We start from the raw sequence: 26,978 nt of genomic DNA, 5'->3' as shown, positions 1-26,978 counted from the left end.
ATGAGGTCCCTGAGAAAACTGCAGGGTGACCTAGCGTTTAGGTATTTAGTGTGCCCATTTATATGGCTTGGTGTACCAGTAATTGTAATAATCTTCAGACAGGCAAATACGAAATGTGATCGTCTTGTGAAGAACTCATCAACCTGCAGTAGATAAAAAAAAAATCTAAAGTTTTAGTATTTTTGTTACTTTTTGCTTTTTTTTTTTTTATACAGGAAATCTTTCTGAGTAGGCTATGTAGCACCTACTGTTTTACCGCTGACTAGTTGTGTAGCATGTCGGACCTACGTGCCACCACCGACCACTGGGAGGTCCCATGGACATCTTTGGCTTACCATTCGGTCAGTGGCTGGAACTACACACAATGTACAAATTACTGCAAAACACCATTAATATAATATTTTCTTAATTTAGAACTCTTAGGGGGTGCATTGTGCACATACACAAAATTACATTATTTATTATAAAAAAAAGAGATAGGCAGAGATGTTGATGGAAAGAAACTTACCTTTCAATGAGCCCCGAGATTAGATTCTTTGTTAAACTGTATTCAAAAATGTGAAGAACCATCTCTCCAAGTGTATTGTTAGACCTGTTCCAGGTTTAAGTGTGGACAGACTGCATATTTATCCAGCTTGAGCAGCTTGAACACAATTCTAGAGAAAAAAGAAAAATATAGGTTAACAAATATCCTTTTCGCCCGCTTCATGACAGAAACCTGTCGCGGTAAATATTTAGTCAACATGAGTAAACTCTTTCTTTTTTCAACGTTTTGGTGGATTTAGAGAGAGCTTCCTAAATATTCCACTGATGATTAAATCAAGTAATAGGTAAGGAAACATGTTCTTTAGTAGGTCAAAACTGGGCAGGTTCTAAGGAAAACCTGCGTGGGGAAAGGCATTTGTAATAATGCTTTTTTGGCCATTAAATCCCAGTGGAAGATATTGAGGCATAATAGAGTCAATTTGGATTTATACAATTTAAATTTCTTTAATGCAGAAATCATGAAAGTCATGGCTTTTCTTGGCCCCAGAGAACGAGGTAAGAATGAAATACTACCTCAAAATAATCTGGATTAAAATATGATTGAAGGCCAATGGATAAAAACATTATCTTTTTTTATATAATATACCAAAAAAAAATAAGCAAAACTTTACTTTTAATAACTAACTTAATAAAATAATTAGTAGCTCCTCAAGAAATATCATAGGTGGTTGCTAATATGATCATGTGGTGAAGTAAAATGAAACTGGGTATTTTGAATACTAAACTACCAAAACATTATAAAATAAGCCTGATTAGTTGCTGTGGGGCCACCTAAGATTCAGCGTGAGCCGTGCCACAACCCGTGCAACTCTGTGTTGGGTCCGGAAGCAGTCTGAAGAACCCTAAAGTAAAGTTTTTTTTAGCTGAATTTCACATTGCGTATACTTAAAATAACCTGCAACATAACTTTTAGTAAAACATTTAAAGATTTGGATAATAAGTCAATGTGTTAGAAGAAGGTTGAAAAATTAGACCGACTTCCATGTGATAAATTATATTGGTCCACTATTATATCTGTTCTATTTCTAGGAGGCTGCCGGCATTCTGGAAACGGCCTCTCTCGGTTGTCTTATCAAGCTATTCATGGCAGCGTGTGGGTCGTAAATCCTACCAGGACATCTCATTACCCTCACGCTGGGCAAACGGGACTCCCACACGAGTACCAGGAACTGGGCTGCGTGGCAATTCTTGTGTTGAATAACACTGAAAACTACAACTGTATAAACAAATACTTATGAAAGTTGAGGACTAGCAGTGACATTTTAGCTTGTGGAGTTTGTCTTCCCCTATGCATGTCTATACTGTGCTTGGTGGTTGATGGTGTCTATATTTCACAGAAAATACTGCAGTCTATTGTGTTGTTTGATAACCCGAGAGAGAATGTTTTATTACGGTCAGAATAAAGTAAATTCTGTGGTTGAGTTTGGGTCCCTGGGGTGGAGCGTTTTGGAGAGAAGGGAGAACCAGAGGTCGACTCCACAGTTTACTTGCAGCAGGAGGTGGCTACAAAGTTCCCTGTGAGGGATTCAGGAGAGAGGACACAAGCAGTGAGGGAGGCGGCATTTCTCTCCACGAGAGTCCGCTGAACTATTCCCGAAGTAGAGAAGAAAAAGGTCTGCTGCTTCATTTTGTCGGCAGCGGGTAAGACGTCCAACTATAGTCAGTTTCAAATGATAGTGCTCAGAGAGCAAGGCTTTTCTTTGTTTTATGTTTTGTTTGTCAGACCTTTAATAAAAAGGACTGTAATTTCTAAAGAAATTCAACCTTGTGTGGGGTTTCCAACCCTCAGACTCTGTGGCTATACAACCCCAGCTCACAACCGCCAAAACCCCCGCACACGCGTTTACTTGTGGAATGACCAGAATTAGACGGTTACATATCCCAGATCCATAGATCAGGGCATAAAAAGGCTTCATTTCTCACACTGTGGTTTTTAAACTATCGCTGCCATTGTGAATTCTTTTTTTTCCTGAAAATTCTAGATTTATTGTTGCAAATAGGGCGATCTAATTAGAAGAATACAGTTCTTAAAAGGTGACATGAAGGCTACAATTTACATTCTGAAGTCTTGTTGTGTTTACTGAGTTCCTCAAACAGTGGGTTTCATGCGGAAGGCATATTTTTGAAGAAAACATCCTCAGCTTCCTCATTATATACTTGGCCCCGCAAGGCGGAACCCAAGGAAATGTTACAGCCAAAAGAAACAAAGTAATACCGCAGATATATGACCTCTTCATAAACAAGCAGATGAGTTCTACTTCCAGGAGTTATAATATATATGCAGTGCTATTCAAACTGATAGCCGATGTATGGATTAATTGATAATTTTAACTAAATTACCAACAATTACCAACTTCAAGAGATACAACTGAAATTACACTCTTTCTGAAGAGTGTCGTGTGGAAAGTCAAGTCACCCACTTACCTACCAAGCAGGTCTACTACAAGTCTACTGGGGTGTGTGTGTGCATGTATATATATATATATACACACACACACATGTAATCAGCTTGTGACCCAAGGACCACAGGTGGTCTCCAGGATAATTCGATATGGTTTTCAGGATTAGACAAAAAAAAGGAAAAAGAAGTGTAATTACAGGAAGGAACGTAATGTTTGGGTAACTTTGTTACTTTTCCTTTCTACTTATTTTTGATGACTGCACATGGAACAAATTGAAAGCTGGTCCTTGGTGTCCAAAGCCTTTTGAAAGCTGTTCCCAAAAACAAAATTGTGCGCCATGTAGCAATGACTTAGAACTTCCACTGCGACATGTTACATGTGCTGCAATGTATTAAGCATTAAGCTACCACGAACTGCCAAACGCTTAGAAGTGAGGAGAAGACTGAAGCTGACCCGGTGTGCATAAGACGGTTTGTTCTTTGACGTCTAACGAGACGCTATAGAAGCAGAATCTCTTTTTTATTCATTTCCTGTTGAGTTCTACCTCTGCTATATCCTGTCATGTGGGGCTTTGTAACTAAACAGGTCTTATCTGCGCTGAGAGTCTTAACATCCCAAAAGCCACAATGACTATTTGAAGGATTGTAACGGAGAGACAAGACTGTGAGCGAGGAGTCCTGGAAGCCAGTAAATTAAAATTACCGACAGCAAAACGTGCAAATATGGATTGTAGCACAAACTAAATTAGGTGCGTCCCGGGATTTTTAAAAACTATTAAATAATTAAGAATTTGAGCGAGGTGAAAAAAACTCAACAATTCTGGAGCATCAACATCAAGAGGATGCTAGAAAGGGGGATTAAACATGCATGGGATAGACATAAAGTTATGCTGAATCCAGGACACGACCAAGGACTGATTAAGATCTGAGTATTACATCAGAAGAATGGGCAGACTGGATGGTTCTTATCTTCCGTCAAATATGTTTGGTTTTTCTTGCCAAGGATCATAAGCTTTGCACAAATATCTCTCTATATCTCTCTATTTAGAGAAATGGTTGGTAACCGGGACCCCAGCTGCTGAATGAAGCATACGTTCGCATTCTTGGCACCGAGGCAGACTGTGAAGCCAGGTCCATCAGTGTGATGGCTAACCTAGGAAGTAGGCACCACTGGGTCAAGTAGGGACAATGTGAATATGTCTCAAGGGCAGTTCTAGTATCACTTGTAGTACCCCAGTGATCAGTTCTGGGGGGAAAATGAACACATACATCAAAATTAACTTCCCTATTCTACTGTAAAATCTTTAAGTATTTAACTGTTTGTATAGAGACTTGAAAATGTGGACTTAACGACTAAATTGGGACAGCGGCTTCATGATTCACCCTGCACTTCCTTCCATCTATCTACATATGCAAGTGTGACTTACCACAACTCGCTCTCTCTGCACACCTATCTTCTAATAAATTACATATAAGTGATTGGTTCAGGTGAATTTGGGGGATTAGACTAATCATTGATCTCAGCAGTGCCCACACTACCGCATTTACTGTACTGAATTGTAGGGAGTGGGAACATAACTGCGAGTACCCCAGATTCCCCCCCCCAAAAAAAACCAAGAATCTGGAAACTGTAAAATGACGAAATTGATGAGCAGACCCCCGTGCTCCTAAATGTTGTGGACTTTTTTGTATCATTCCCCCCGCCCCCAGCTACAGCTACTGAAAGCAGTAAGCATACTTAAGTACACTCCCTGTGCATGCTCTATGCAGCTCCCTTGGAAATCAATGCTAGTAACGGCAGCAGACAATTCCAACCTGGAAGATACTCTGTAACACGGGAGATAAGACATTGTAGCCAAATGGTCATGTTCCCCTATCCTGGCAAATCCAGACTCACTAGTATAGATAACGCATACTATTTATTTTACTATTAATACTGAATTATAAGGACTGATACTTTAGTTAGATCTGACCGTCTACTGTAGAAGCAGATGGATCTGTCTGCTAATTCTACAAACATAACTGAGAATTATTTGTCCTCATTCGTGATGCAATACAAGACTCTGGGTAGACACCAAATCCTGATAAATCCAAATAAGATATAAATCTTCTCCCGAAGCCGGATCCCTTGCATAATGTATTCATTTTCCACGGATGTTTCCATGGGCAGAGGTAATACCACCTGTTCCAAATCAGCTACATTTGTATGTAGGTCAGCCTCGCTTCACAAAAATGAAAGTTACCAAGTCTTACTAATCAAAAATAACACACACCCACACACACACCCAGGAGTGTTTCTAGGCTAACAGTCCAGCTAAGCCTTGCTGCTTTAGGTGTGATGGTGCCTTAGCACGTTTAGGGGGTCAGTGTGCCAGTTGCACCACGAGGTCATAGCAGGATTCTAAACTCAGCATCGAAGGGAGAATTTAATTCAGCTCCTCCCCACGTGTCTGCGCAGCCGCACAACAGTACTACGTATACATTAACAGCAGAAGAGTGCTGCCAATGGCAGTGACACCTGAAGAAACAGAGGCATTTGTATTTTTAGATATTTTTTAAAAAAAAAAAAAACACCAGGGTGTGGGACACATTCCAAAAAAGGCACTTTGCCTTTTTTAAGTATATTAGTGTGTAGTGTCAGGTATATTATTTATTTAGTCAATACCTCTCAGGATTACTGTATATAGGGGTTATGCTCAAGGAGAACCAGGTATTTATTTTATGACTGCATATGAACAGCGAACATTGTAATGTGACAGCTGCCCTTTAAGCAGCTGATTTGGTATAAGTGGCCCCATTACAATATTCACTTGCGATATAAGTAGTATATACTGTATGTCCTTGCTTATGTTCAATCGTCTTACTAAAATGATATATTGTAAATGGCTATATAATGTCAGGTGGCTATTTAAAACGGTGATATGGAACATTAAAGGGACACTCCAGCCATGCGACACCGTGATTGGCGGAGGCTGAGCGCTGGGGGAAGTGATGTTTAATTTCATGACATCACTTCCTCCAGCGCTCTGGAGTCTGGCAGCGTCCGCAGACCGGCCGGCCTGTGCAAGCTCGCTGCCTGTGGACTCGGAAAAGGCCTTATGTAACTAAGGTAGGTGCACATTATGTTTCTGTGACAGGAAATATGTTGGGTAGGTGCACATTATGTTTCTGTGACATCACGCATATATAATTAAGTATGGAAATTAGCATGGCCGGTATTTTTTTTTTGCAATAAATGTGGTCAAATGCATGGGGGGGGGGGTTGTGCCCCTTCCCCCACCCCTAACTTTTGTGCGTGCAGGAGACATCACCAGCCAATCAGGGGCAAGAATGACTAGAGGAGGAGGGCAGCTGCAGGGCTGCAGTCTCTAGCCCATGTAAGTGTGTTATCCCCCCCCCCTTGTGGAAGAATGCATATTAAAGTGTACATTAACATGCATGGTTCATCAGCTCCAGTTTACCATTTTACTATAAAACCTATTTCATGTGTTATAATGATAATTGAAGCAAGTACACCAACGTACAAGAACGGCTATTCTTGGTGTAGCAATTTAAACAACTATATCTGAAATATCAAGAGATTAAAGACATTTTGGATGGGTGCACTGCAATTTAATTCAATAACAGAAAAAGCCATATTCACCAGAGATAAGAGTGAACAAGGTCCAAAATCACTCACTCGCAGAAGTAACAGAAACGTACCAAAAGTTGGCTTCTATAACAGTAAATTGTGCTGGCGCTGGAACATCATACTGCTCACACACTCAAAAAAATACAGGGTACTACTTATATTTCTATGTATTTATATGCCAACAATATAAAAGAATATTTTGCATTTGTGTTCCTCTGTAAGTTAGAAAATTAAATTTGAGCTCTCCATAGTACAATAAGCACAGACTATGGGACAATCTTGCAGTTATTGCTCTCACCGCACCCACAAAATAAAGGCAAAGCACACCGCATGCGCAATGCTAGATCCAGCTGAATTTGCAGCTTAAATCAGAGAAGTCCTATCAGTAACTGGGAAGCCAGTCTTCAAAATGGCTATAAAATGGAAAAATGAGTGTTTAGGGAAGTTGATCAAGCCACCCTGTGTGTATGTGTGCATGAATGTGGCTGAGAATGGTGTGTGTGCATGAATGTGGCTGAGAATGGTGTGGTTTTTTTTGGTTTTTTTTTGTAAAGAACAACATGTGCATTAGTTTGACTGATAGTAATATGTGTTTTCATTGCTGTGGTTGAGAGCTGTTGATATGATTAAGCGTAGTCAGTTTCTTTGGGTTTTAGATTGGTGTGGCAAACTGGTCTGTATCAGTGCATGCCAGTTGGGTTGAGAATGGTCAGTGTGGTAAAGAAAGGCCAGCGTGTTTCAGTTTTGTGTCATTTAAGGTGAGAATAAATCAGTAGATCAGTCTTGTGAAATACACACCTTGCAGAAAAGATCCCAATTAAAAAATGGGGAGGGATTCCACCCAGTACCTCTCTTATAAAAGTATTGGGCCGTGACCACATAATTGGCTTAAGCCAACCCCTACAGATCAAGCTTAACCCCTTAATGACAAAGCCTGTACATGTACGGGCTCAAAATGCATTGTTTTCAATTGTCCTTAAGGGGTAAATGACTCTACCGCCATGAATACCTTGTATAAATATGAGTCTCGTGCTATTAGGCGGCCGCTGGCTTCAAAGTGCCTGAGTCGCCTTCTTATCCCAGATGATTTGCAATGTTTTATTCAATCAATATTTAGGAAAGATATGTAATCCCAAAAATTCACTCAAATGAAGTAATCCAATAAATAATGAGGCTGTGGCTTCATGGAGATGCACAAATTCATCCGTAATACATTATTTTTTCCAAGCTAAGAATAATTTTTAAATGAAAACAAAATAAACCTAATATAAAATACCTAATACAAAATAAAACTAATCAAATAGTAAATATTATAGTAATGGTATAATTTCGAAATATAAAATAGATTTGAAATCTTGTCTTAAAAAACATATAACCATACGTATGCTTTTATATTTTTAGCTCATCCAATTTACTTTTTTGGGGGGGGGGGGATTTTAAAGCAATGAGTCAACCTTTTCTCAACAGTAAAATAAATCAACAAATAAAAATAAAAAATATATAAATATTAAAGTATTTTTGCTTACAATTTATAGGACGAATATTGTGCCCTCCTGTAAGTGAAAATAGTCATGCGATGCACTATTTGTAATGTCTTGTTTACACATTGTATTACGCTGCAGAATTAACAGAATGGCGCTTTAAAAATCAATAAATAAAAATATTTTTTTACGTGTTTTGCTAAATGATCTACCAGTTTCAGTGTAAAAACACAGCAATACATGCGCAAAACATTGCATGCTTCATGATACAAAAAAATATAAACCCAATCCAGAGATATGAATTTTAAGATAAAACTAGGAACTTAATATACCTTTTATCCAGATTTATATGCAAATAAATAAAATGAGCTTATTTATATAAATAAATATCTGTATAACGGGTTTCTAAAACCATCCTCAGTCGAGTTAATTAGCCTAATGGGCTCGGAAATACATATTTTGTGATTAAAGCTAATTTTCCGGTAAAGGGTCTCCAGTTACCCCGTCTCCCGTGTTTTGAGCAGATGTAGAAGTTGGTATGTAGGGCAAAGGATTATGTTAGCTTTCAGGATAACGAAGGCACCGGATTTCAGCAAGGATGACAATTACAGTAAAGTAAGACTTTTATGGATGGGGCGTCCATGTTTCACTGGTTGGGTGCCATCTGGATGCGTTTGTGGACCTACAAAGCTGTATGAATAACAAACTCTTTGAGAGATGTATGGGTTGGGTTGTAATGTAATGAATCATAAAGTAGATAATTTATTCTGAAATAGCTTCTATGCCCTGAAGAAAGACGTGCCTGGAAATGTCTGTTCTCTTGTTATTAGAATAGGTTTTGTGAGCAGGACACCCTGCATCCCCAAACGAAGAACTACACAGAGGGGTTTATTCACTAAACGGCGACACAGAGGGTTGCATTAATAAAAAGGGTAGATTTATAGTATACCTCTGCATAATATAATATTATGATGCTAAAACATCTTTCAAAAATAAAAAAATAATAATGACAATAATAATATATTTATAAGTAACCCTATACACAATATATCATTCATGGTTTTGTTTTTTATATTCATTGATGTAATTATGTAACACTTTCAGTGTTAGATTTAGTTATGGTTTCTTCTCAGTTGTGACCCCTTAAGTAGCCAAAGCTATATTTACTCCAGCACACTCAAAATAGAATGCTCTGTCACTTGAATGGAGATAGTTTGTTTGTGGCGGATACATGCGTGCGCTAGAATGCTTCCTCAGAATACAGCGAGGAACTCGATGCAAGCAGGGGGCAACTTTCATTCCCCATTATGCTTCTTTAACCCGTCATGATTTGGATATTTCACACACTAGACAAGAGCTTATCTTGTGATTTTAACCACCGTTTTGTTTTTGGGTCCCAAACAGCACCCCAAAACAGGAATTTATTAGGTAGCAACGCACATGTGCTTGTTGGCAACCTGCAAAATGTGCGTCCTGGAAAGAAAATACCCAAGAAGTGGAGAGGAGCCCATGCCCTGGAAACAGGAGAATCCCAGGAGGAGGTAGGAAGATACTATGGTACAAAAGTCCTGGAGGTCTCCGACCAGTATCACGATGAATATCCAAAATCATACTGGTAGTCAGGCGGTTCTGGGATCAGGGCATGTTTATAGGCAAAGAGCCAAAAAGCTAGGTAAAGAGCCCAACAATGAAGTGTAGGGGAAGGCTTTATTGGCACCGAACACACAGGTTCTCCGGATACTTGCCTCATTAGAGGTCACGGTGTTATTTTTTGAGAAGACGCATTACGTCTAGGCATGAGAAGCGTCCTGCCCAATGACACAAAGCCTCTTATTTTATATTTTATTTACAAACTTTTTTTTTTTATTAAGTAAAATAATTACAATAAATACACAATATCCATTTCATTTTATTTCTATTTGTGTTTTATTTGTTCTTTTTGGAACTCCTTAACCTTTCCATCTGGATGTTTCTTCTGTGAAGCCTGAAACAAAATCTTATGGGCCTATGTGCTTTTAACTTCTCAAAGTATCCCTCGTGGGGTTGTTTAAGGATATCTATGCATTGGTTACTGTTTTTTTTTTCTTATGGCTTAAGAGTACAAGCCAATTCTTAGAATCTTAGACCTGTTTTGCGGTCATTCCTGGGAGCGTCATGTGATTCACACACATACAGCTCTGAGCTTCCAGAAAGCGATAGATTCTAGAGTCTGACTGCATTCCCTGCTCATCCCTCAGAGACTTTGGTCCATATGGACATGATGGCAACACGCAGTTGCTGCAGATTCCCGTTCCACCGCATCCCAAAGGTGCTCTGTTGGATTGAGATCTGGTGACTGGAGTTCATGTTCAAGAAACCAGGTTGAGATAATGTGAGCTTTGTGACATGATGCATTATCAGAAGATGGGTAAACTGTGGTCATAAAGAGATGGACATGGTCAGCAATAATGCTGACGCGTTTAAACGATGCTCGATTGGTACTAAGGGGCCCAAATTGTGCTAAGAAAATGTCCCCCACACCATTACACCACCAGCAGCCTGGACACTCCGGCTTAAACCCAGGGACTAGTATTGAGTAATGATTTACTATTACTCCAGGTTAGCTAATAGATATAAGATACAAGCAGCTGGATCGCTCGTGGCTCCATACATCATTTATTCTGTAACAATGCACACATCACAGCGGAGACCAGAAAGCGCAGGATGATTACCGGTGCCCTCACGGGAAATGGCAAACCTTACTTTTTGCTTTAGTGAAGCAATCCATAAAGTGCCATTTGTATCTGGTGACCTAGCGTAAGCCTAGAACCCCGCAGGTACAACTAGACAAGCCGTGTCTTCAGCGACTGTTCATTTCACACCCTCTGAGCGCTTGGGCGGCCTCCCATACAGCGTACCTAAATCAGTAATCCCGCAGGGCCAGCTCAATCACTGCCGAGGATGACCATTCATAATGCGTATAATTAGTGAATTGCCGCTCCTGCCTACTCCCAGTTAAGTGAATAAAGCCCACTAAGAAAACACTTTTGACAGAACAAAAACGCAGTAGTTCTGCATATAAAATAAACGTATCCGAGAACTTTTTCTTCAGCCATTCGATCATCGATAAGTAGAAGCATTTATAATAATAGTAAATACGTGTCTGTGTGTGAAACACTTCATGTCACAAACAGTTCATTAATGATCAAGCTTTTGGGGAAAGCACCAGAACTTGCTTAGTTCTACCTACACGTCACGCCACAATATGACTTCAGATTCATTTAGCCCCGTGTGCACATTAACTATCCCATATACCCCCAGACCAACAAAAACTGCAACTCCCAATACTGTCAGCCAGGATGTTGTTGATCAAAAGCTAGGCTGAGAATTATAACAGCCAAGAACATGAGCCAACGGCTGGCTGTCTCCATTAAATGCCATCTTGCCTCTTCGCTGTGCTGTATTAGCAGTAACTAAATAATAGTGAGCAGGCCCCTCTAATGTATCGGTACTTCTTACTCTGTCAGTTCTAGTTTTGTCAGCCCCTTTGAATGTAAGGACTGTAGGAAGCGCTGCGGGAAATGTTGGCGCTATATAAATCAAAGATAAGAAGAAGAGGAGAGAAAGGGTGACAGAATGTTGAATGGGCGAGTTTGGTTCTGAGTAAAGTTATCGGTTTAAGTCATGTTGGGCGTTTTGGCACCGGTTCCACGCTTTCGATGTTAAAGCCTGCATGCCGCGGATTATTTTCTGGTTGTCCGGCGTCTGTCGCTCACAAAGACCTAAGAGAAGAAAACGGCTTCCTCACCTGCCGCGTCAACGCGTAGAACTGGTGATCGTTAAAGAAGCCACAGAACCAAAATTAGACGACTTCCTTCTGTATCTTCCTATAAAGCGCCACGACTTGCTGGCAATTAAAAATGTGTCATTAACCGCACGGGCGCCAGAAGAGCGACACACAATACAGACCCACACAGAAGAACGCGAAAACATTATTCGCTGGCAAAGAAGTAGTTAAATTGAAAATAGAATTGAGTCTATCCTCCAAAATGAAAAATACTACTCTGCTGCAGATGTTATACGCTATGATCTTTTATTTCTATAGCAAAACCCAGCTGAATGTTGGGTTAAATGGAGACAGAAGAAGCGAGACCCGAGGCGTGTGGGGTCTTAAAATATCATATAGCATTTAGAAATTTTAGCTTCATTATATAGCAACGTAATTCAACAAAAACGCGCACTTATAATTTGGTTGATAAGAAATCAGCGAGGCTATAATGTCTGCTCTAAATATGAAAAATTCAATATATGGTCAGCTTCGGTGGGATTCCAATGCATGAAGGTAGCAAATCCACATGAGCAGATGACACATCTGCTTGTGGCCCCCACTGGCCTAAGGGATTGCCCATAATATACACGACGTATATTCATTTCACACCCTCTGAGCGCTTGGGCGGCCTCCCATACAGCGTACCTAAATCAGTAATCCCGCAGGGCCAGCTCAATCACTGCCGAGGATGACCATTCATAATGCGTATAATTAGTGAATTGCCGCTCCTGCCTACTCCCAGTTAAGTGAATAAAGCCCACTAAGAAAACACTTTTGACAGAACAAAAACGCAGTAGTTCTGCATATAAAATAAACGTATCCGAGAACTTTTTCTTCAGCCATTCGATCATCGATAAGTAGAAGCATTTATAATAATAGTAAATACGTGTCTGTGTGTGAAACACTTCATGTCACAAACAGTTCATTAATGATCAAGCTTTTGGGGAAAGCACCAGAACTTGCTTAGTTCTACCTACACGTCACGCCACAATATGACTTCAGATTCATTTAGCCCCGTATTCCAATTCATGAAGGTAGCAAATCCACATGAGCAGATGACACATCTGCTTGTGGCCCCCACTGGCCTAAGGGATTGCCCATAATATACACGACGTAATAGTACGTCCATTAAGAATGCTGGACATACCTCTATGTGCTGTGCTGTTACAGAGACATTTCCCTGTCACAGGAGGCGTCCGTGGGGCACAATATATATATATATGTAAATTAGTTAGGCCGTATTAGTCCAGTAGACACGATGTCAGAACAGAGTATTGCAGAGTTTGCGGTGATACTTTTTTATTGGACGAACATAATATTTAAAAGACATGCTTTTGAGAGTTATCCTCTCTTTATCAGGTCTGAACCAATACTCTTTTTACTCTGATTACATATACATACAACATTGTATGTAAATTTATGACGAGGTCTTATACTTTATAACATGCATGTGATTACAAAGGGTTAGAGTATATTAGAAAAAAATATTTAAAAGCAAAACACAATATATGACATTACCGCAACATTAAAAAATAATAAAAAAATAAGGGTTCAATATATGGGTTTATTGTTTGCCCTTTTTCCCCAATATATACTTATGATTACCTATATCTATTTTATGTGGCAATAAATTAAATATCCATTGTAACTATTTGACCTCATTAAAAAAAATAATACAATAAGCAACACTTAATATATTTTACCAACTCAAAATGTAAAATACATACATAAAACAATATATATAATTATGTCATGTGCCCAAAATATGCCAGGGTATCCATCACATGCAGTAAGCCTCTGCCTGACAAAATAACAGAAGTGTATGCGGACCACTCGTTCTGAGGACACAATCCAAGAAAAGACCCCCTAGGCCCTAATCCACAATGAATATAATTAATCAGAAGCAAATAGAGAAAAACACAGAACCGTAGACACTTTCTCATCAGCCATCTCATCAGCACGTTTTTTTCCCCTAAATCTGAAGACTCTTAATGAGTACCTTGGTTTAGATCTCGGATGTATCTTGGCTCTGCTACAAGGAGGAATAACTTGGCTTTGCAGGTATATAATACCAGAATTACAGCTGTGAGTATTATACAGTAATAACAAGAAATAAAGAATATAAAGAATATAAGAACGTGTGAGATACGGCGCAGGATACGGATATTTGTCACTGAGGGGAGGTTTATGACTGCAGGCAGATGGACGGATATTGCCTGCGAATTCCCTTTTATTATAGAAAGGAGACTTTTTATCTTCCAGGCCATCGCTTTTCCCATTCCAATCGGTGCTCGATGGCACGGTGTGGGCCCTAAGCGGCAATCCCCGCCTGGCTATAGGGCCCTGCATTTTATAGGAGCAAATTATGGCAGCGGAATAGAGGACACAAACAAGACAACAGATAACACGGAGAGCAGGACCACAATAATTTGCCCACTAGCCAATATTTGCCTGGTGCACCAGATGCCAACCATTAAAGGTTCCAGTAAGGGGGCAATAATCTGATACACTGCGTGCATTTGGGGGGCTCCTCAATACAGAACCCCCGAGCTAAAGACACAAATGATGCAACACCGCAGCCCTGCCGGCGCCGTCAGAACTATCAAGCCAACAGCAAATCCCGCCGGTAAAACCTGTCCGGCGAGCCTCCATCTCACAGACCGAGATCCTGAATTTGTTTAACGAAAATAAAGTGTGGTGTTTCCACAGAAAACACATTCTAGAACTACTTACTAATTAAAACCAAATTCTGGGGTCAGATCCAATCCACACAACACGCCCCAACACGGGCGATGATCACTCGGTTTGGGGGCGCCCATCATATTATAAACGGGGGGGGGGCGGGCTTCTCTGCTGATCTATGGAAAATATAAAATTTATATTTATATCGCTGGCCCTTGTGATTAAAGTAATCAGGTTCCTACTCCACAAGTTTACTTTCATACATTTACACTTGCTTCTTTTAGAAGACACACGGAAGGCGTCAGTAAACAGGGACTCATTTAAAGTCTGGACCGTACCACAAAATAAATAACTTTAGTTAATAAAATAATCTTTCGTATATTAAATACGAAAATATAAAGTAATTGATACCAAACCCTAACTGAGAAATGCAAATCTACATATTGCTAACCGAGTGCCGGGTCAATTAAGAATTAAAAGTCGTTGTTTTTTCTTTTTAAATGACAACATTAGCATGATTCCTTAATTATTAATTATAAATGACCAAATACATTTTTTTCTTACCCAATTCAGGGAATGGTTTCAGGAAGGATTAAAGGCACTTGGGGGAAAAAATTGAGAGAGGAGATATGCTAGAAATATTTAAATACTTGAAAAGGGTTTAATATTTCAAAGGAGAGCCAGAGGTTTACAAGTAATGTAAGGAAGTTTTAAATTTACAGAGAGGGTGGTAGATAAGTGAAACAGCCTCCCAGCATAGGTGGTACAGATTAACACAGTAAGGGAATGTAAACATGCCTGGGATAGGCATAGGGCTATCGGGAATCGTGGTTAGGGCTGACAGGGTTAATATCTGCCGTGAAATTCTTGTTCTTGTGTTGTTGATTATAATCTATAGGATATTTGATTACTGTGGTTTATGTTTGCAGGAGAGCTGAAGTTTCAACTCATCATTGTCGCAATACATTAGAAAGAGCCAACAACCGTGATTTTCTGGGTCTTAGTTTCAGGTATGGTGATAATCCCACTAGCTTTATACTACATAGGAGAGGCCACGGCTGGCCACCTGCCACAGGTAGAGAGCTGCAGCGTGTGGCCCCCAACTGGATAAAACTGGCTGCACGATGTGTGAGCTAAAAAACAAAGCGCGGCGGCTCATACACAGCCGTCGGCGGCACTTACGTCATTTGGTCCTTAAAGTGGCATGACCGCGTTGTCAGTCCGGCCCTGACTTTGGATTTTATCTGCTCACCGTTCATATGATCCGATACATCGCACAAGAAACCCCCCCTCCCCCAATGAAGAAACCGCTTTCCTTACATCACACAGAAATAAAAAAGCATGCCCCGATTTTAGACCGGAATCTGCTTATTTTGATCACACCCAAACAATAAAAAGGCTGATGGCAAAAAAAAAACACCCTGGAGATTTTCTGACTAATAACTCGATCTGTAATTTTTTGATTCAAACAATGACAGAGAAGTTTTGTTTCAAGTCACTTAGTATCAAAGCCTTCAACCAAATCCAAGCGGCTTACGTACGTTGGCTGCGATGACTACAGTCATAGCGGTAGCGAAGTCTGCGGTGAGCGATAGCGAGAGCTACGGCTAGTAAGGTGAATAAAAAGGTACTAAAAACGACAGATGTGTTACAATAAGAATATTAGAACACTTTACAAGTAGACTCGATGTGGAATTTCCCGTTATGTCGGAAATCGGTTTTACCGGAGTGGATTTTTTTTTTTCCATTTCTTGGGGCAGGTAGGTAATACGTCTATTATCAGATCCGGGGCCGACCACATTGTCCAGGAACTGAAGCAAAGGAGACATTGAAGTTCGGATGAAAACTGGGCAGGTGTTCCACCCGAGAATCACAAATATATAACCCGTGGAATTATGGGCTCAGGAAATACTGAAAACGGTAAAACTAAACAGAGAAAAGGATCCGGGGGGATCAAAGATCAAAAGAAAAGCCGAACCATGAACGTGCTCCAGAGATAAGCTGGTCCGATGTCTTGGTTCTGGCTTCCACCTGGTACATTAATGGCTCGCTGGCCTTCTAACAGACTTCTGACAGGGGGCAGAGGAGTAACGTGTTTAAGTAAAAAAAAATAATAATAATGCAAAAAAAATTATAATAATAATAATAATAAAAAATATATATATATAAAATATTCAAAAATATTCTAAAACTAAAAAAAAATCCTTCCTCTGTTTAAAAGTAAGAATCCCTCCCCACATGCCCTTCATTAATGAAGTCCTTCAAATTGTCGAGAAATAATAAGAAGATCTGGTCGGTTCAGATGTCCGCACCGTTGCCTTTTGCAAGATGTTTGTGCAGAGGGCACGGGCTGTTTACGACTGGAAATAAAGGTACTTTAGAATGTTTGAAGGACCCTCTAGAGTTCTCCAACAGCAACGTAAACTAGAAGTAAGAAGAAGAAGGAAACTGATTTAAAGAGGCGGTAAAAAACTGTCGGGACTGGCGATTAATCGCATTCCCCTCTATCACATGCGGCAATTAAGATCTAGGAAAGGAAACACTTACCTTGAAATGCGAGACTCTACATCACAATTTGTGACTTTTTTTTCTTTTCAAAAAGGGTGTTTAAAGCTACTTATTGCTCACCATAAAATTGGTGACACATGCTGCAGATCTCGTGTGCCATTTAACGTCTTTCCTTTATTATTACTATTAACAAAAGAGATTTCTTGTCCTGTTAAAGTATGGCGGCCTCCCGCAATCACGCAGGAGCACCGTGCACTGCAGGGAGCGGGAACAGCTGCCGCAACGTAGCAGGTACAGCCATTTAACATCGCCGACATCAGCAGGACCACCGGCAGCGGGACCACCTCCCCGCATCCCGCAAGATGGGCTCTGGGTAACCAGAGCCATAAAGTCCCTGGTATGCTGATTGAACACATTAACATACAGCAAGCTCAGTGATATCCATGGCATTCATGACACAGGAGAGATCCCAAAGGGGTCTCTATCAATATTGCACGGTAGGCTTGGTTTCCATTGGGGTTTTTTATGCTAAAAACGCCTATAAAAACGCCAATAGCGCCACCTGGCGTTTTTTTGTGAAAAACGCATGCAGCCAGATGTTAGCTGTAATTCAATAGGAAATCGCAAAATGCCATTTCCACTTGGCGTTTTTCTGTTTGGCGTTTTTTCAGTCCTCTTTGGCGTTTTTCTGCTTTTTTGGGCTCTGTGGCAGTTTTTCAAAACTGCAGCATGTTGACACTCTGGCGTTTTTTGCAAGAAATCTTGGCTTTTTTTCTCCAATAGAAGTCTATGGGAGAGAAAAAACACCATGAAAAAGCCATGTGGGTTTATTGCCTTGGCGTTTTTTATGGCGTTTTTTCCACAGTTACAATGCAGAGGATGGACCCAGTATCTGTGTGTCCTACGAGACATAGGCTGAAAACAACCAGTTTCACACAAAACAAAGTCCTGGACTGGTTCATATTGAATTTTACACCATTTGGAACAAACATGCCATTACAAACAAACATACGCGACCGGATCCTGCGTGCCAAAAGCAACAGCAAACAATTTGCACCATCATTTGGGGCCAATCTTCCCAGAGGAGCAGACATTCGAAATAAAGCATGCCTTACAAACCACAGAAAAGAGACAAAAGGGTCTACCAAGTAAATGACATCAGGAGGGGGCAGATACTTGCCATTTATCCTAATCCCTTTTAGCTGGGTGAAACTTCTAACTTGTAAAGGCTGGAAAAACTGCCTAAGGTCAAAAAAAGCAATTTCCACAGAAAGGCTAAAACGCCAGAAAAAACTGCAGAAAAAACGCCAAAACGCAGGTAAATGCAGCGGCAGTTTTCTTGGCAGTTTTCCTGGCGTTTTTCATCAAGAAAAAAACGCCGGACAAAAACCCAAGTGGAAACCTAGCCTAAAAAAAAGAAAAAGTCCTGACATTGCCCTAGCACTACATGCAAAAAGCAGAACCCCCGTTCACTATGCCGGAACACCTTAAGCGAGAAGTACTACAAATACTACCCTATAGGGTACTCTATAAGGGATAGATGTGGGGTATGGCTTTAACCAGGGGATGTTGTTGAGCATAACTTGGGTCAGTTTCAGCCACTTTCAGGTTTGTTTGGTTTTTTTTTTGGTTGTTTTTTTTTAAAATACTAGCACTTACAATTATTATTTTTTTTAAGTTTTTATGGTTTCAAATAAAAAACCTTATTTGTTCCGGGGAAAAAAGAGAATGTCTAATTTGTGTGAGTACATCAAACAAGGAAAGGGGAATCTTAACTAAACCTACATACGGTAAAAATGTCAAAAAACGTACAGTACTTGGGCTACCAAAAAACCACGGTAGTGAACGGGTTAAACCTGATTAAATCCAAACATTTAGACAGCACCTTGTTTTATTTCACAATTTTCAGCATACAGATGTTTGGGGTTTTTTTTAATCAGAATAGACAAGAAGATGACACTGATATAAAGATGTAAAATTCCCAGAAATTTTGAAGCCATGGAAAAAAAAGTTGGTTTTTTTCCAGAAAAAAAATGAAATTTTCAGAAAAATTTAAAAAACTTATTTTGTTACATTGGGAACATGAATTCAGTATATATAAAAGTATCATGCTTGAAATAAAAGTATAGCCTTTTTTGTTGCAAATGGAACAAGGTCTGTATATGTTAAGAACATTTCAACTATACATGAGAATAGGTAACCCCTCCTTTCCTTCAAATGTAACAAAATATATGAAGAAACCAATAGATCCAATAGATCTCTAATCCTCCTACATGGATTGGACGGGGAGAGCAATAAATCACCCAATCAGATTAGCAACAACTGCAAACCAAAAAGTTAAGTAACGGGCATTATTTGTGCCAGTCGGATTTATCTTTCATGTAATACAGTCTGAATGCCATATTATTTATCATTGTAAAATAAGATATTTCAGTTCATTTTGTTTCAATTTTTCCTGATTTTTTTTTTTTAAATGGCTTTAGAAAAAAAAAATGGAAAAAAGTTTCCCCCCCCCCAATTTTTCCGTTTTTTTCCCCCCAGACCTTCCTATCTCTAGATGGATACTTCTATTTTTCTCAATATTTTCCTCAATATTTTCTTCTATAAGATCAATCCTCAAAATGTACATTTTATGCACGGGCCGATTAGATTCATTCAAATTCATCCGATTATTTCGCTTTCACGTTTCTGTTCATACTGAGATCGCCTACCAGCAAATCAAACCTTTTCGAAATGAGTCACGACTGAATATTCTATAATAATAATAATATAACGTTCTATAATAAGATTGACACATTCCTACTCGCTAAATACGAAAATTCCCAGCATTCCGACGCCATCGGACGCTGTTCTGATAAAAAATAACTGTGAGACTCAGACAATAGCTAGAATCGATTGATATCCTACTTAGAATGAAATCGGCTGCAAACCAGAGGAAAAAGAGATTTATGAAAATTAACAAAATGAAGATTTCACGGTTCTAAAATATTTGGCTATAATCTTAAGCGAAAAATGATAATATGATATTTGCAGACACATCCGAAATCCCACACAGGCATTATTCGCTAAGCAGTGAGTAAAGCTTTCTGTAAATGCACAGGGGGGTCTGAAAAGACCGCCACCGGCAGCGTTACCAGGTTCACAGAAAATAGATGGGTGCGGGCAAGGGGGTAATTACAAGGAGACACCACAAGAAGTGCACACAATGGCTGGAGCACTTTTAGGAGAAGCTGCAGCACCACGGCCTATGCTGTCGGATTCCCACATCCCAGGGGCAGGAATGGAAGCGCGTTCTGCGCATGCAGCGGGTCTCTGGAAGTCTCACGTAAGTCAGTGCCAGAACTGGCAGGTGGGGAGTATACTATCCACGGCAAGCAGGAGATGCGCTCCGCACCCATTTAAAGAAATTCCCCTTTTTAAGGTACTTTTTTTTATGAGGGTTTTTATTTATTTTTCTTGTACAGTGAGACGCTCCTCTGATATCATAAATACTAGACTTTCGATTTTTCTGACAACAAATTTTGTTTTGGACGAAATTCAGATGACTTTTTCCATTCGGAAACCAAATTTGTTGTCCTCCTCATTCACTCGCTCACATTCTCACTCAATGTCTCCCTACCTTCCCCGCCGTCCACATCCCTGTCTGCTTTCCCGCAGCTCCACTTCTTCTCTCGCCAGAATAATGAAGACAGATTCGGGGAGAAAGAAGAGTCTTTCTCTGTGAATTTATTTGCATTATTCCGGCCCCTCTGAGCACTGCAAAAAGAGGGGGCCACGGGGACCTCCTCATTCCTCCGATCGGGGTAGAGGATGTGCCCGCAGGCACCGGCAAACTGCGGAAGCTCCCCTGCGGGCCAGGTTCATGGAGAAGCGGACGAGGAAAGAAGACAGAAGAACTAGAAGAGTTCACACCAATCTAAAAGATAAGCAGGACTTCTGTCCACAAATCGTCAGAACGGGCCATAAAAAGCATCTTTATTCACGTATAAGCAGACAAATAAATAAATACGTGTTGGGCCGTGTTTTTTTTATTTTTTTGTAATTCATTAACTTTAAATGATTTTAAATTAGACGCAAAAACAAAACAAAAAATCTGACATATTAAAATTTAAATAAAAAATTTAGTTTTGCTGCCCTACTAACATAACGGCCCGGTAGAAACGTATTTTGACGGAATTTCTATTTTTTTCCCCATTAATGCATTTTATTTTGAACCAAGGAACACTTTAACCAGGACCACCTATTTCAATTTTTTTACGTTTTAACAGGCCCGAGCTGGCCATCTGGCACGCTGGGCAAATGCCAGGTGGGCTGCCGGCTGAGCGAGCCCCTAACTCACCAGAGCAGCCGGAACCGTCGGACCACTACATGAGCATAAAAACATAACGTGCGGCCGGGCATATCCAGCCGGCGGCCACACACATAACGCGGCCTTAAAGTGCCAGGACCGCCTTTTAAACCGTAACGCAGCCATGGTATAACTTTTCATCCCAGTAGCTGTTAACTCTTTAAGGGACAGAACCACAAAAACATTTCACTAATCCGATACAACCAGAAACAACTGGATCAGCCCTGGCATCGGTGCTTCTACTTTACTTTTAAATGTATTTATTTCCCTAAAATGCGTTGGAAGTGTTGCACAGGGGCCAGAGCGGAATACATTAACAAGCAGATGTTTAGTAGCCAAGCACTCTTTAGTCACCACAACAGATCTGGGTGTCCAAAGCCGGCTTTCCTGCCTTACTAGCCAAGAGTCGAAGGTTATGATCGGATCGCTGGTTTGTGTACAATGGCAGGAGGCCACATCACAAAAAGCCGGGCTCGGCTGGCAGAACAACCATTTCTTTATAAGACTGCGTTCTGAGGGAAAGTGCAACGGAGAGATAAGCATAATATTACCGTGTATTGATTTATATAGCACCATCATATGCCACAGTGCTGTACAACGGGCAAACAGGGTGTAACAAATGGTGCATAGCGTAACATTTTGGACTGAAGCAAGAGGTTAGGAGGGCTCTGCTTTTCACACACCAAGGGAATATACTGGCTTGCCAACATAGAATGTGACGGCCCAAAAAAGTGTTTAATGGCAACCCAAGAGTTTCTGCGGCAGCTGCAGACACCATAAAATATGCTGCCAGAGCACGCTAGCAGGTTTTTCCAGCTCCGAAGCCTTAGGTTAATACATTAATTTCAAAGCCATAATTATACACACACAACCATATATATCTTTATCTACACATATATATCTTTATCTATCTATCTATCTATCTATCTATATATATATATATAAAATCACACATATATATATATGCATTAACACAAGCAGAAACGAGCTTTCCTGTGCTAGGCAGGTGAGCAGTCACCACGCCCCCTTGGGCTCACGAATGCTTAAAGTGACCAGGTCGCCATTTTCACCCTGTCCATAATAGTGCAGGGGCACAACGGGTTAAACCACACACAATAGGATTCTAAAACCGATGTTGTCGCTTAACATGAGTTCATAAAGTTGTTTTTTTTTTTAAAAAAAAGTTTAAACCCCGATTTTTTCGTCAGTGTGATCTCCACGCACCTTCCCAACCCAGCTTCAGACGCACGAACACAGATATTTATATAAAGGGCATGAAAGGGCAGAGCGGAGAGCGAAAGACACCCGAGGAGGCCACCGAAGGAGGCGGCTCATTAGCTCCTGCACGGTCCTGGCTCGCATTTCCATATGTCAGTTTTGACAGCCATGCGCTTCTGTCACAACTTCATGCCGAGCAAAGACAGGAAGAAGAGGCAACCGCAGGCTGGACTACAGCCCGTCTAACTATATATATATATATATATATATGAGTGTAGCATTATATATATATATATATATATATATATATATACATGCAGTGCATTTATATATAGGGGCAAACTTTAACCAGCTGCTCCCTTCCACCCAATGTATAGCTCTACCACCACCCGCACCCCATGGCATTGCACATCCTTCTGGCACTCAGTGGTTAACAACAATTACCAATACATTATAATAAGCAACACAAGAATCACCCGAAATTGCATAATAAATAAGATCTACCTTATCTAGACTTTTTCTTTCTTTTTTTAAAAATGCAGGGTGTGTAAAAAATATATATGTTCTCCAATCTATGCAGGAAGGGCGTTAATGTAAAGGTAAATGCCTATAGATCCGTGCGCTGTATTTCCTCTGGGTTAGTTTGCAAAAGAAAAAAAAAGTACCCATGCAAGAAAAACAGTCTGCCCCTGCCAAGGCAGTTCCTGGAGTGGGGATGTAAGGAGGGCGGCCATTGGTGTGTGGAAGCCGTCCCTCATTGGCTACTGTACCCGGGCTCTGGGATTGGTGCCTCTTGCTTTAACAGCTCACTTTGCATATTCAGGGTTTTTTTTGAGGCCACGCCCTCCTGTCAGTTTGTCATAAAGTTGCCTGATGATTGGTTGACACAAGTATCCGTCTTGCAAATGTTAATTTTTTTCTGTGGGCGGGGCTCAATCAGGAAGCACAGAAAAAAAGATGTGACATGATGAGAGGCAAAGGTCCTGCCATGTGTTATTAAAAGCTCCTTTATAAAGCACTTTAACGCATCTGATACCCAAGGGACCCTTTGCATTGTCATGGTGCCCCTCCTTTGCAAATGCATGGGGCATTTGCCCCATAACCCCCCATACACCCAGCTTAATGCCACAATATGTTTGGGCGAACATATCGCTCACCCCCAATCGGCTCCAGCCCTGGCTTCGCAAGTGCAAGTGGGGGGTCTGTTCACACCTCGGTGCCCTTGCGCAGAAAGCACTCCCTCTAGTTTTAGTGTGGGTACCAAGGACAGTGAACCATCTGTTTAAATGGTAAATCCAGCTCTCTCGCAACACAGTTCTTCCCCCCTTCATCTATAGTAATGTCATTTAACGGCTTCCATATCAGCAGATTAAGCAACTTCTAAGGGCCCCAGGGGCCCCTATAGACCACTAAAGGGAGAGTCCTATATGTGATACAGGTTCATCATAAAGTTATTGCTGTAATCATTCTTTTTAGTTTAATACGAACTAGTTTTACGTAAATACACCATCCTTGGTTATTGCATCACTATTCTTGGTATCACTTTTGTTACAGGTGGGGTCTTCGGTAAATCTTTTTGTTTAGGGCCAACCCGGTTACTGTATCATTAATATTAACGCATATCTTTCCGCACGTCCGAGTCAAAATACATAACATGGTCATACTTAAAGAGCCAACTTTAAGGATCCCTATCGGCAGACAGGGGATGACGAGGTGGACCTGGCACTTTAAGGCCAGTGGACCCAAAATAAAGTGCAGCCGGCGTCTGGATATGTGGCCACATGTCACATTTTTATGCTCACGCAGCGTACAGCCGGGCGTTTGCGATTACTGGCAGGAATTTCTGTTACATCACTGTGGAGGAATTTTCTGGTAAAGAGCAGGATTCATGGTTCCATCAATTATGGGAAGTCACCCAGGTCCTGAAGCAGCAAAGCAGCCTCAGACCATCACATTACCACCACCGTGTTTGACTGTTGATGATGTTCTTATTGTAGAATGATGTGTTAGCTTTACACCAGATATTACAGGACCCAAGTTTTTCTGAGAAGTCCACAGAATATTATCCCAAAAGTCTTGGGAGTCATCAAGATGTTTTTTGGCAAATGACGACCCTTTGCATTCTTTTTGGTCAGCAGTAGTTTTCTTATTGTGGACTCATGAACACTAACCGTACCGAGGCAATGATATTCTGGGTTCTTTTTTGTCCCCTGGATGAGTGGTCGATACACTCTTGGAGGATTTTTGGTTACTCCTGGAAAGGTTCACAATTGTTCCAACTTTTCTCCATTTTTAGATAACGGTTCTCACCATGGTTCGCTGGAGCCCCAGAGCCTTAGATTCTCGTTTGTTATTGACTTTCTTTAGATCGCGGCATCATGTGCAGCTTTTTTGAGATCTTTAAGCTGACTTCACTTTAACTGATGTTGAGATTTAACAGGACCCGCAGCATGCCCCCCCTGCCCAGCCCGGCCTAAATCCAAACTAAACGGCTGTGCAGCCGCATACTGATATGGCTGATATGACAGCCAGGGCTGTATTTAATGTGAGTCAAAAGCCTGCAGCAACCGCAATCTCAGAGGTCGCAACTGCGACCGGGCCTGCCACTCTAGGATTACTTCCACAGGGGCCCTTCTGCTTACCTGTGCGTTGCTCGCAAGTCTCTTGTTCCGCCCAGGGGAAGCATGAACCTAGCAGAGTCACGTGAATTTATGTCATGTCACATGACCCTGCTGTGTGGTACAAGAGGAGTGCGAGCTTCAAGGAAGGAAGCAGCAGCCCCTGCGGAAGTCTGTGAGCGGCAAAGAGAAATTTGCAGTTCAGGGAAGGAGGTGAGGGAGGGTGTATGAACGAGTATGCATGATTGAGGGAATGAATGAGTGTCTGTGAATGAGTATATGAATGAGTGAATGTTGGTGAATTAATTAATATTTGCGAATGAGTAATTGAATGAATATGTGTGCGATAGCAGGATGTATAAGTGGGGGGAAAGCCAAACAGGATGGGCATTCTGCTTTAAAAAAAAAGCCTTCCCCGCAGGGTGCTTGTGACAAAAAGTCTGGTGTCCCTCTGGGGAACCCTACACGGTCTGCTATATGACGCCTGGGGTACTGGTGGGTAGCCAGTATCCCAGGCCCACGGCCAGTACTCGGCCCACGAGTTGCGTTACCAGGATGACCACAGCTCAACGGGCCAGTTGACCTTCCTTATAACCATCCTATTTACAATGCAAAGATCTGCGCTTGGCCCCCATAGCATCACTCCTTGGAGCCTGTGTGATGCAGAGATCAGGGATATGACATCATACCCTGGCACTCAAAGTGGCCAAATAGTGAGAGGAGGTGGCTCCCAGAGGTATTTGGGGGTATCGCTCTGGGTCAGGTCTAAAGAAATGCCCTGGTAAAAGCATCACTGGTCGCGCCATTGGATTTCCAAGAAAAATATGTATGAAGGTATTTGAAAAGGACACAAATGTAAAAATAAATCATATATATATGTACATAGCGTGTACTGCAGTCAGCAGGAAGAACAGTAATCACCACTATATGATTATTGTAACCCTTTCAGCCTGCCCCATTTTCAATCAACCCCCTCACCCCATCCCTTTTTGTTGCCATGGTTACTGTTCCTTCTCTACATCACAGTACCATTCTCAACCATGTATTAGTGTTTGATGTGTTAGCTGTATTTCTTCATTATTGACTGTAAATAGTTACTGTTGATTGTGTTCTATGCTACAGTATGCTTTGTATATAATCATAAATTATTATTCAAAATAACCTCAAAATAATCCATTTATTATTTTGGGATTATTGCGGATTGGGCAACATCGTTAAAGAACAACACAAAATTATCTTGGTTTATTTCAAGAAACGGCATTAAGGATTACAATCATGAACAAGCTGGCCATGGTGGAGAAAATGAATGTGTACAATACGCTCAATATCCATCAACATGCCCATTATCCATTATATATATATATATATACTGTATTTATATACATACTTCCCGCTCTGATTTAAAACAATATGCGTATCGCTATGTATGTCTATATTATCAATAAAGACAAGGAAAAACTATTGAGTTTTGAAACTTTTCCAATTTTAAATTTCATTAATATTTATTAGTTAATAGTAACGCTAAACATGAAAAATACAGCATTGTTCTCCATTTTGGTATAAAATTGAATCAAATATAATTAACAAAAAAAATTAAATATATATAATAAAAATAATAATAAAAAAATGATAATTATTATTATAATTAAAAATGATATTATAATAAAATTATATATATATATAATAAGTGTGTGTGTGTGTGTGTGTGTGTGTGTGTGTGTGTGTGTGTGTGTGTGT

The 26,978-nt window shown here is 40.5% G+C and overlaps 1 long non-coding RNA gene across 2 annotated transcripts; it reads right to left on the bottom strand.

Moving 5' to 3' along the window:
* Positions 1-23: 23 nt before the first annotated feature.
* On the bottom strand, positions 24-23,393 carry LOC128483228 (uncharacterized). 2 transcript variants are annotated; one of them, XR_008351052.1, is made up of 3 exons: positions 23,128-23,393; positions 509-656; positions 24-143 (listed from the first exon to the last, which is right to left on the bottom strand). It is a non-coding gene; the product is annotated as an uncharacterized LOC128483228 (long non-coding RNA). The 2 variants fall into 2 exon arrangements; XR_008351051.1 differs by lacking the exon at positions 24-143 and adding an exon at positions 219-376.
* Between the last annotated feature and the right edge of the window lie 3,585 nt (positions 23,394-26,978).

Source organism: Spea bombifrons, chromosome 3 (assembly GCF_027358695.1).
Source record: "Spea bombifrons isolate aSpeBom1 chromosome 3, aSpeBom1.2.pri, whole genome shotgun sequence".
Classification (NCBI taxonomy): Eukaryota; Metazoa; Chordata; class Amphibia; order Anura; family Pelobatidae; genus Spea; species Spea bombifrons.
Note: the sequence above shows the minus strand (reverse complement) of the source record. Positions and strands in the feature narration are given on the sequence as shown.